The sequence below is a fragment of the Gekko japonicus genome, unplaced genomic scaffold (assembly GCF_001447785.1).
Source record: "Gekko japonicus isolate JY-2015 unplaced genomic scaffold, Gekko_japonicus_V1.1 scaffold211, whole genome shotgun sequence".
NCBI classification, from domain to species: Eukaryota; Metazoa; Chordata; class Lepidosauria; order Squamata; family Gekkonidae; genus Gekko; species Gekko japonicus.
Genome location: NW_015164187.1, coordinates 34,412 through 44,593, shown reverse-complemented (window position 1 = coordinate 44,593; position 10,182 = coordinate 34,412). Strand labels below are relative to the sequence as shown.

Genomic DNA, 10,182 nt, shown 5'->3' with positions numbered 1-10,182 from the left:
CACTGTCTGCTGAACCCATGCAACCTGCCTTTCACTGCATCAGATCACTGTCTATCATAATCAGTATTGCAGACTCTTGACTGGCAGCAGCTCTACATGGTCACCATTTACTTATTCCTCTTTACTAGAGAGGATGTGGACTGAACCTGGGACCTTCTGCATGCAACACAAACACTTAAGCACTCTGCCATGCCCCCTTCTCAGCTGTGGCACCCAGTGTTGATGGATCGGTTTGGATAGTCCACCTTTGGAAGTTGACAGATTTGACTGGATTACAAGATGTTGTGGGGGATTCTGACAGTCCAATTGGTAACTAGGGATGAGCACAAATTGGATCACAAACTCAATTTAATGATGAGTTTTGGTCAGTTCATGGTTTGTGAACTCAAGTTCATGGCAGGTCAACCAGCACAAACTTTCCACAAACTTTTGAGCTGTTCATGGAGGTTCCTGCTGGTTTGTGGGTAGATAAATTTCAAGACTGTCTCCACTCGAGCAAAATATTTATGAAACTTCAAATCAACAACATGGAGGGCATATAGAAGAGCATCCGGGGGAGGTCTCCTGCAATTTTGATGTCTCTAGCTTGCACAGGATCCATTCTATACACTCCTGAACCTGATTCATTTTGACAGGCGCAGGTTCAGGAGTGTATAGAACGGATCCTGTGCAAGCTAGAGACACCAAACTCCCAGGGGATCGCTGGTTGACTCTCCTCTACCTGCTTACCAAGTTTGGTGAGGATTCGATTTACGAAATCCAAGTTATAGCCCCCCAAAGAAGGTGGCCCCAGGAAAGTGCTTTCTGGGAAATGGCAGGCGGTCAGAGTCAGCCAGTGATCCCCTGTGAATTTGGTGCCTCGGGTGGTATTCTACTGCTCCAAGAACCAAACCAGTTTGTGAGGCGGCTAGAAGTTTATGATGGTTTGTGGTTCACAAATGGGGCATGCCAAACCATGAACTGAACTGCATTTTCCCAGTTCATGCCCATCCCTAATAGTAACTATGATGCCTTTATAGAAGTCTGGAATACTGGGCTCCAGGTGACAGCAAACTGGGTTGCTTGCCAGTGCCCTATTTCACCATCATGAAAGAACACAGACCTTATGGAGTTGGGGACTGAAATGGGAAGGATAATGACTAGGACATCATCATCAGAGAATGTGGGCTGAATATGATGGTTTTTGGAAAGCTTATTGGAAAGCCTACTAAATGGTGGCGGCAGCAACAGAGAAGCAATACTTTCCCACTACCTTTGTATCAGCTAAGTCACATCCAGTTCCACTACTTAGGATATTCTGTAAATATCTGATTCTTAGGTTGGAATTTCAATGTCAGAAGGAATGCTATCAACTATGATAACACTGGCAGGTTTTTTGCTGATAAAAACTTTCCAGTTTGCTCTGGCTTTGATGACAGCTTTGGAACTGCTCAGCAGTAGAGGTATCAGCAGCACCATCTGGACCTTCTATGGATAGCTTCATCTTGGTATCCCTGATGATGATGCTTGCTAAGATTCCAGATGTTGTGAAGGCATACAACTGGGATCCTTGTCAATCCTGGCTGATAAACTCTTGCTGTGACACGATCAGTCCCGAATGAAGACCAACACTTTTGTTTGAGGGATATTTTCTGTGGGAGGCTGTTTTTTTCATCCTCTATTAAATAAGCCACCTTTTGACACAAAGAAGGTGATTAATGATATGCAAATTGCATATAATTATATGTATCTGCCCTTCATCCTTTTAAATCCAGTTTCACACCAGGCTGTGTAATAGAGATGGCACGGGTTGCTCTGTTGGATTATCTCCAATCTCATGCTGATGGAAGGTATACCTTTTTGGTCACACTGCTTTGGGTTTGATCCACCCTGCTTTTCTACTGGTAAAAAAAAGCGGAAGAGTCCCCATTGACCACCCAAAATGGCTATGCTGAAGATCATGGAACCTATATGTACAAAAACTACATGGTAGTAAACTACAGAGAATTGCAGTAGAAGAGAATTGGATAAGACTGAGCAAAAAAGCTGCCTGGATCCAACCTGTGATCTTCCAGGAGTCTCTAAGACAACTGAATGCTCAATATTGTTAAAGTGCCTGGAAGCTGGTGCACAGATTAGGGGGAAAGTGCTGGAGTGGTTTAAGTCCTCTATCTGATAGAATTCAGAAAGCTGAAGTCAGGACCCCCAATCAACTTCTTGGGATTTATCCCGAAGTATCTCATAGGGTTCTGCATTATCACGCATGCTTTCTAATATTTATACAAAGCCTTTGAATTAGGTGCTGCTTATAAATGCTAAAAACAAAAAATGTAAAGTATTTCAATGTTATCTGGTACAAAATTCTTATATGCTGGAGAAAAAGAAAATAGGATAGAGATACTTTGCAGATAGATTACCTAAGTAGGAGAGGGGACACAGGGTAGGGGTGTTGGTTCTACTCCCCTTCCTCCACAGCCAACTTGCTCTACTCTGGGTGACTTGTGACCTCACTATCCTGCCTGAGCTACAGTGCCCCATGCTGAGGAGAAAACAAGACACATAGGGAAGTAAGGGTGCCCAGGCTTTCTTTTGTCATTTGCAAAGAAAGGCACAAAGCTAAACAGCCTCAGCTATCTGTCTCTCTCACTTGAGCTGCAGGCTTCATACCAGGGAGCAAACAAGAAGGGAAGGAAAAGGTGCACACAGGCTTCCTTCAGCGGGACCTATGGCAGCCTGATGAATCACAACTCCCTTGGAACGTTCATGGCCTGACTAGGCTCCCACAGTGGGAATCCCAAGCAACTTTTACTTCCATCTTTGCCTACTCTCTTCCTCAGCATGAGCTGGTGTCCAATTTGCCCTACTTGGGCAAACTTACTGAGAGGGCGGTGGTGACACAGCTGCAGGGCTTTCTGGATGACGCTTCCCTCCTAGACCCCTTCCAGTCCGGCTTCCGTCCGGGGCATGGGACAGAGACAGTACTGGTCGCTCTTACTGACGACCTCCGACGGCATCTGGATCGAGGCGGTGTGGCGGCGCTGCTTTTGTTAGATCTGTCAGCCGCGTTCGATATGGTCAACCATCAGCTGCTGACCCACCGCCTCGCTGACGTGGGGATCCAGGGGCTCGCCCTTCAATGGCTTGCCTCTTTTCTCCGCGGTCGGGGACAAAGGGTGGCGATAGGGGAACAGCAGTCCCGGAGACACCCTCTTGAATGTGGGGTGCCTCAAGGGGCAGTTCTGTCCCCGATGTTGTTTAACATCTACATGCGCCCCTTGCCCAGATGGTCCGGAGGTATGGGCTTGGGTGTCATCAATATGCAGATGACACCCAGCTCTATCTGATGTTGGGCGGCCGGTCGGGCTCTGGCCCAGAAGATCTGCACCGGGCGTTGCAGGCTGTGGCTGGTTGGCTCCGTCTGAGTCGGCTGAAGTTAAACCCGGCGAAGATAGAGGCCCAGGTGGCAGCCACTGCCAAGTCAGCTTTTTACCACCTTCGGCTGGTGCGGCAGTTGGTTCCCTTCCTTGACCACAGTGACTTGGCCATGGTGATCCACGTGACGGTCACCTCAAGGTTAGACTACTATAACGCTCTCTACATGGGGCTACCTCTGTCGCAAATCTGGAAGCTGCAGCTGGTGCAGAATGCTGTGGCCAGGCTGCTGATGGGTCTTCCTAGTAGGGACCACATCCGGCCTGTTCTGAAAGCACTGCACTGGCTGCTGATAGCGTACCAGATTCGCTTCAAAGTGCTGGTTCTTACCTTTAAAGCCCTATATGGCCGGGGTCCAGCATACCTAAGGGACCGCCTCTCCCCATATGTTCCCCCACGGGCACTACAGTCGGGGACGCAACATCTCCTGGCGATGCCAGGCCCCAAGGAGGCCAGGCTGGCTGCTACCAGGGCCAGAATCTTCTTGGTGGCGGCTCCTACCTAGTGGAACGAGCTCCCGGAGGAGATCCGGGCCCTGCGGGACATTGCACAGTTCCGCAGGGCCTGCAAGACTTCCGCCAGGCGTTTGTGTAGGAGCCACCACTACTGTACCATCATTATCTGGCCCTGGAAGAAAGAACGATAGCGCCAAGCGGAACAGACAGCACTGAATGGGTATAACAGAATTAATACGTCATCTTTATGGAAGATCTATTCAGAACATCCAGAGCACTTAATAATAATGTTGTAATATTGTAGAAATGATTTTAAATGGTTTTAATTGTGTTTTATGTGCTGGCTTATGCCTGACTGTGAGCCGCCCTGAGCCCGTGTTGCGGGGACGGCGGGCTATAAATTGAATTTATAAATAAATAAATAAAAGAACAGACTGCTGAGGCTGCTGGCTGGATCCAAGCAAGTAGGCTCTGCAAAGGAAAGACAGGTGCTTCACCCTGCAGAATCCTCTCAACAGGCTGGCCAGTAGTACTGTGAGCCTCTGACACCTTCCAAAGCTTCAAACACTCACAAGGCACATTGCATAGTCTTCAGTCCTTTGCACACTTACCTGAGAGTAAGTTTCATTCAATAAAGTGGGACTTACTTCCAAGTAAACATGCACAGGGCAACGCTGTTAATGTCTTCACCATCTCTGAGATGGGAAGCTTTGAATTTGGTGCTTCTCTAGTCCTTTGGTCCTATCGTGGGTGAAGAAACAGGAAGGGAAACTGGGATCATTTCATCACCAGTGTGTGCCTAAAACAGAACTTGCAGTTTTCTTTTCAAAACACATTACAACTTGTTCATAATGTGTATATCAAAGTTTGCAAAGATGCAAGGATTTCACGCATAAGAGCAGGGATTTCATGCATACACGTGGGTCAACTTACGCTGCTTAATGAGGTGGCAGAATGAGGCATACCACTGCTGAATCCTAACTCATAAAGCAAGACTTGTTGCAAGTAGAACAGTTAGCATGGAAAGAGGTTCTAACCACCTTTTCTCCTGCAGCACCAGAGGACAAATTGAAAAGAACTTTTAACATAGGGAAACATTTCCTCTTTTTTTTTTTTAACAAACTGCCTAATAGAGTGTTTTGGAAAACATGACAGTTTGCATACTATTTTGTGCCATAACTCTGACTTGCAGGCCCTTCCCCTCACTCCAGATACACAAGAGCTGCTAAGGTTTAACAGTGGTGGGGAGAGAAACGCAGAAATGCTCAAGGGTACTCTAATAATTAAAACATAGGTATTTAATATTAATAGTTATGTCTTCAATTTTATGTATGTTTGGTGAGGTGGCATACAAGTCATGTAGCTCTTTTGGCTGATGCAAAGTGTGCATACGGCTCTCCATGAGCTGTGCACTACCACTAATCTATTTTAGAGAAAGCTATAAACATATTATACGTCTTAAATAATGTTACCTTGCTGCTTGTACATTCCAAAAGTCATTTCAAAGCACTGGTTCTCACCCTTAAAGACCTTTATGGCTTGGGACCAGAAATGTGAAGGACCAAAACACCCTGAAATGTTTTTCTCACCCCTACAGGCTTTTTCATTATTTACATTTGGGGAGAAGTGGATTCATTTCCCATATTTTGTTGCCCGTGAAAAAAGCTCAACCATAAAACTAATGTCTTTTGGCTTCTCCAATGGAAAACCAAAGGATCTAAACAAATAAGGAACACTATACAAGAGCTACTGATCAAAGACACATTGGAAGACCACTCAAAAGCCACCATGTTGACTAATATAAAAGAAGCATCTTCGGTGAGAAATCATTCATGTCTTGTATTATAGCGTGAACAGTTTTGGTACTCTCCTTTCATGAACAGCTTAGCTATCCAACTGAAGGGGGAGGGGGAACTAAAGCCTTACATTCCTGGGCCCTAAATAACTCTAATTGCCTCTTGAAACCAATCTGATCTCAAATTACAGATTCAAGCAACACTAAACTTTGAGGACACTTGAAATCTAGCCTGTCATTTTACAGTGGCTACCAGACTGTATTCTCAAGTTAATACATGGTTCTTGTTTCCCAGAATAGCTTTAAAGAAAACTTCTTATGAAAAATAGAGCAGAAACACTCTCCTGAACCACTCGGTGCAATAATGCAAAGAGTAAAAGATATAACAGTAAACACCACAAGGATGGGCATTTTTTCTAGAGCTACTTTCCATGATCTAGGTAACTATGGCATTCTATTCCCTCCTCCAGGCATTATTTCACTGGCCTTAAATACAAGTTCCTCAAAAGCAATATGAAAGCCACCATCAATTATCCTCCCCTAAAACTGGTTTACGTCCATGCACTACACCTTAATCAATAGCTGTTTAACAAAAATGGTCTTCTAGTTTAACAGTATCTGCATGTGCCACCTCAGATTGAAAATTTAAATTACTTATATGGTTCATATTTTTTCTAACTTTCTGGTGAACTAGTCTTATCTGAGAACTTCATTACTTGAGCCACAAACCTCAGAACCCTCAGCTTTCCACTCACATTTTGCTACAGAGACTGAGGCATGCAGTACGACAGAGGCATTACAGAACCCCAAAGATAGCTCATGTGTTGGCAACTATGAGAAACTGTTTGTATGCATCAAAATGCTTCCTTTGCTGATACCAGCTTCCTCATCAGTTAACCAAGTGTCCAAATCACCACCAAGTGATCGAACATTTCCTCTGCAAATGCATAAACAGACAGGAAAAAACACACTTCTCCCTACCTTCCCACTGAGATGGTCAGGCACAGTACATGCACAGACAGGCACTTGTTTAATGAGATCACATAACCATTACAACACCAGACACCGAACACTTTAAACAGGGCTGCTTAAAAGGGCAGGTATGTTGATGAACCTAGGATTAAAGATCATTTAAAATGGGTGTGTAGATTTAAAGATAAGCAGAGGGCAGTATCCAGAGGAGTGTTTCAAATGGGGGAGTGGGAAGCCAGCCGAGGGAAGGGAAAGTTACCTGTGGATATTCCATCTCGGATCTAAACGATCTTTTTCAGTGAGTGCAAAAGAAGGCGCGCGCACGGTCAACGAGCCCGAGTTCAGAGCACCGTATTCACCAAGCAGAACATGCTACACTTTCAGCTGCAGCTAATTGTGCTACTATAAGCTTCTTATCCCCAGGATTAGAGACAGGCACAAAGTGAGCGGCACGGAGATAATATCGGCCGGCCGCGGGTTCCGCGAGCGACACCGCTGGGCCAAAGAACGACACGCATGATGAGCCCCCTGGCAGTTTTCAGCCAGCCACGGAGACCGAGCCGAGCGACGGGTGCATCGTAAGGACAGAGCCACGCGGGGCCTCCCCTCACGGACCCACTCACTTATCGACGGTCCCTTCCCGTGCAGCCGCCGCTGCATCAACCCCGAGTCCAAAGCGGCGGCAACCCTCCCTCTCCCAGCCCCCCCGCCCCCCTCAAAAGACGCGGACGAGGCCCGGCAAGACGGCCGCCGGCAGACACGAAAGCGGCTGAGACATCTCGGTCTAAACCTACCGGACTGCCCTCGTCGCTACATCCCGCGGAGACAGGCGTGAGCACCACCGGCGGCGTCTCCGACAAACAGCCGCCCCTAACAGGACCGGAAACGTCCCCCTCACTTAGAAGCTACTTCCGTTTTGGAATTCCAAAGTCAAATGATTGTGCGGCAGCGACACTTCCGGAAATGGCCCAAGAGGGCCGTAGATGGTGCGAGTGTGGGGGGAGGAGGCTGTCGCTCTCCATCTGACTCCAAGAGCTCCCTCGTGCGGGGTTAAGAATAGCACTGTCGGGCTGCGTTTTCGGTTTGGGCCCAGGCCGCTTTCCGAGCCGATTCGTTGATACCATATAGAAACTCTGTATAAATTTGCACATCGGAATTGATGGTGTGTTTGTTTGCAGCAGCAACCCACTTGGTTGGCTGTTGTTGGGATCTAAAGTGGTGGTCGATTTCGGAAATTTATATTCTGTTTCTGTCTATTCATATGTACTTGTAAAATAAGCAAAAAAAGTGAGCACAGAATTACACCAGGATCACTCAGTCCAGGGTTGTTGTTTTTTTTGTGCATAAAACCATTTATGAGTAAATAATCCTATCCTTTTATAGTTGCATTTTGTTAATTTTACAATTTATACATCAACCAATAAAAAATAAAATTAAGAAAATACATGGGGGGGGTAACCCTCTCTTGAATAACAGAAGCCTTCCCTGTAGCGTTAATGCATTCTATGGCCTTTGCGGAAAAAGGTAAAAGTCTCATGATCCTCATGGATCCTCAGGGTTTTTCAATTGGGTCACTCCAAACACACCATCAAATCACATAACACCTCCACAGCTTGCACCACAAAAATCACAGATCCAGGGCTTCCTGGTGAAACCATTCTGCAAAAACATGATTCTGAAGCAGGGATCCTCATGGATGCTTGGGTTTTTTTCTGTTGGGACACCACAAGCATACCATGAAATCCCATAATGTCCATGGCCACAGCCTGCACCACAGAAATCACGGTGCCACGGCTCTGTGGCAACACCATGCTGCAAAAACATGGTTCCGAAGCACGGATCCTCATGGATCCTTATGATTTTTGCATCATAACATCACCATCAAATAATATGCCTTGTCCATGGCCACAGAATGCAGCACAGAAATCACATGTCCACAGCTTCGTGGCAACACCATGCTGCCAAATAGGGTTGCCAACCCCCCGGTTTGCCAGGGGTCCCCCATTTTTGGGGGGGGGGTTCTACCCGCCGCCGGCCAGAAGCCCAACACCCACAGCCACCCATCTCTCTCCCTTTAAGGGTGTGCAACCCGTGTTTCATCCCAAGCGCGAACTCCACAAGCTTGCAGGGAAAAGCCAGCTTTGTTCTTAAAAGGGAAACGCAGCTTCTCTTAAAGGGGAAACGCCGGCTGCCGGCTACTTTAAGTGCAGGGAACTGCTGTTTCTGGAGATCCAGCGCACGGCCTGATGGGGGGGGCAGCAGACGTCCCCAACGTGACGTCATCACGTTGGGGATGCCCCACCCCTTCCAGGAACGCCCCCAAAGTCCCCCGCTGGGAGTGGAAGATGGACTTGGCAACCCTACTGCCAAAACATGGTTCTGGAGCATGGATCCTCATGGATGCTTGTGGTTTTTGTGTTGGGACACCCCAAACATACCATTAAATCCCATACCATGTCCATGGCCACTACTTACACCACAGTATTCATGGTTCCCCAGCTTCGTGGCAACACCATGCTGTAAAAACATGGTTCCGAAACACAGATCCTTGTAGCTCCTCAAGGTTTTTGCATTGGGTCACCATGAACTCACCATCAAATGTTCATGGCGCAGCTCGCACCACAAAAATAATGGATCCATGGCTTCGTTGCAACACCATGAAGCCACAACATGGTTCTGAAGCACGGATCATCATGGATCCACAGTGTTTTTCCAATGGGTCACCCGAAACACAAGATAAAATCACATAACATGTCCATGGCAAAAGTTTGCACCACAAAAATCATATGTCCACAGCTCTGTGGCAACACCATGCTGGAAAAAGATGGTTCTAGAGCAGGGATCCTAATTGATCCTCAGGGTTTCAGCGCTTGTTCACCATGAGCACACCATCAAATGACATATCATGTCCATGGGCACAGCATGAACCACAGAAATCATGGATCCACCACTTTGTGGCAACACCATCAACAAAAACATGCTTCTGAAGCATGGATCCCCATGGATCCTCTGTATTTTTGCATTAGGACACCTCAAACACACCATCAAATCACAGAACGTGTCCATGGCAACAGGTTGTACCACAAAAATCACAGATCCACAGTTTCGTGGCAACACCATTCTGCAAAAACACGGTTCTAGAGCACGGATCCTCATGGATCCTCAGGGTTTCGGCGTTGGGACACCCTAAACACATCATTAAATCTCATAACATGTCCATGGCAAGAGCTTCCACCACAAAAATCACGGATCCACAGCTTTATGGAGACACCATTCTGCAAAAAACATGGTTCTGAAGCATGGATCTTCATGGATCCTCAGGGTTTTTGCACTGCATCTCCATGAACACACCATCAGATCACATATCATCAGCCTGAGCCACAGAAATCATGTATCCATAGCTTTGTGGCAAATCCACGCAGCCAAAACATGGTTTTGAAGCACAAATCCTCATGGGTTTTGCATTGGATCACCCTAAACACACTATCTAATCACATATAATGTCCATGGCCACAGCTTGTGTCAACGAAGTCATGGATCCACGGCTTC

At 46.7% G+C, this 10,182-nt stretch overlaps 1 protein-coding gene across 2 annotated transcripts in view; it reads right to left on the bottom strand.

Moving 5' to 3' along the window:
- The window catches only part of ADIPOR1 (adiponectin receptor 1), a 34,443-nt gene extending 26,909 nt beyond the window's left edge, over positions 1-7,534 (bottom strand). For both annotated transcript variants that reach the window (XM_015408222.1, XM_015408221.1), the window contains exon 1: positions 7,428-7,534. The gene's annotated coding sequence lies outside the window, so the exon portion shown is untranslated. The remainder of the gene's footprint in view (positions 1-7,427) is intronic.
- Positions 7,535-10,182: the final 2,648 nt, after the last annotated feature.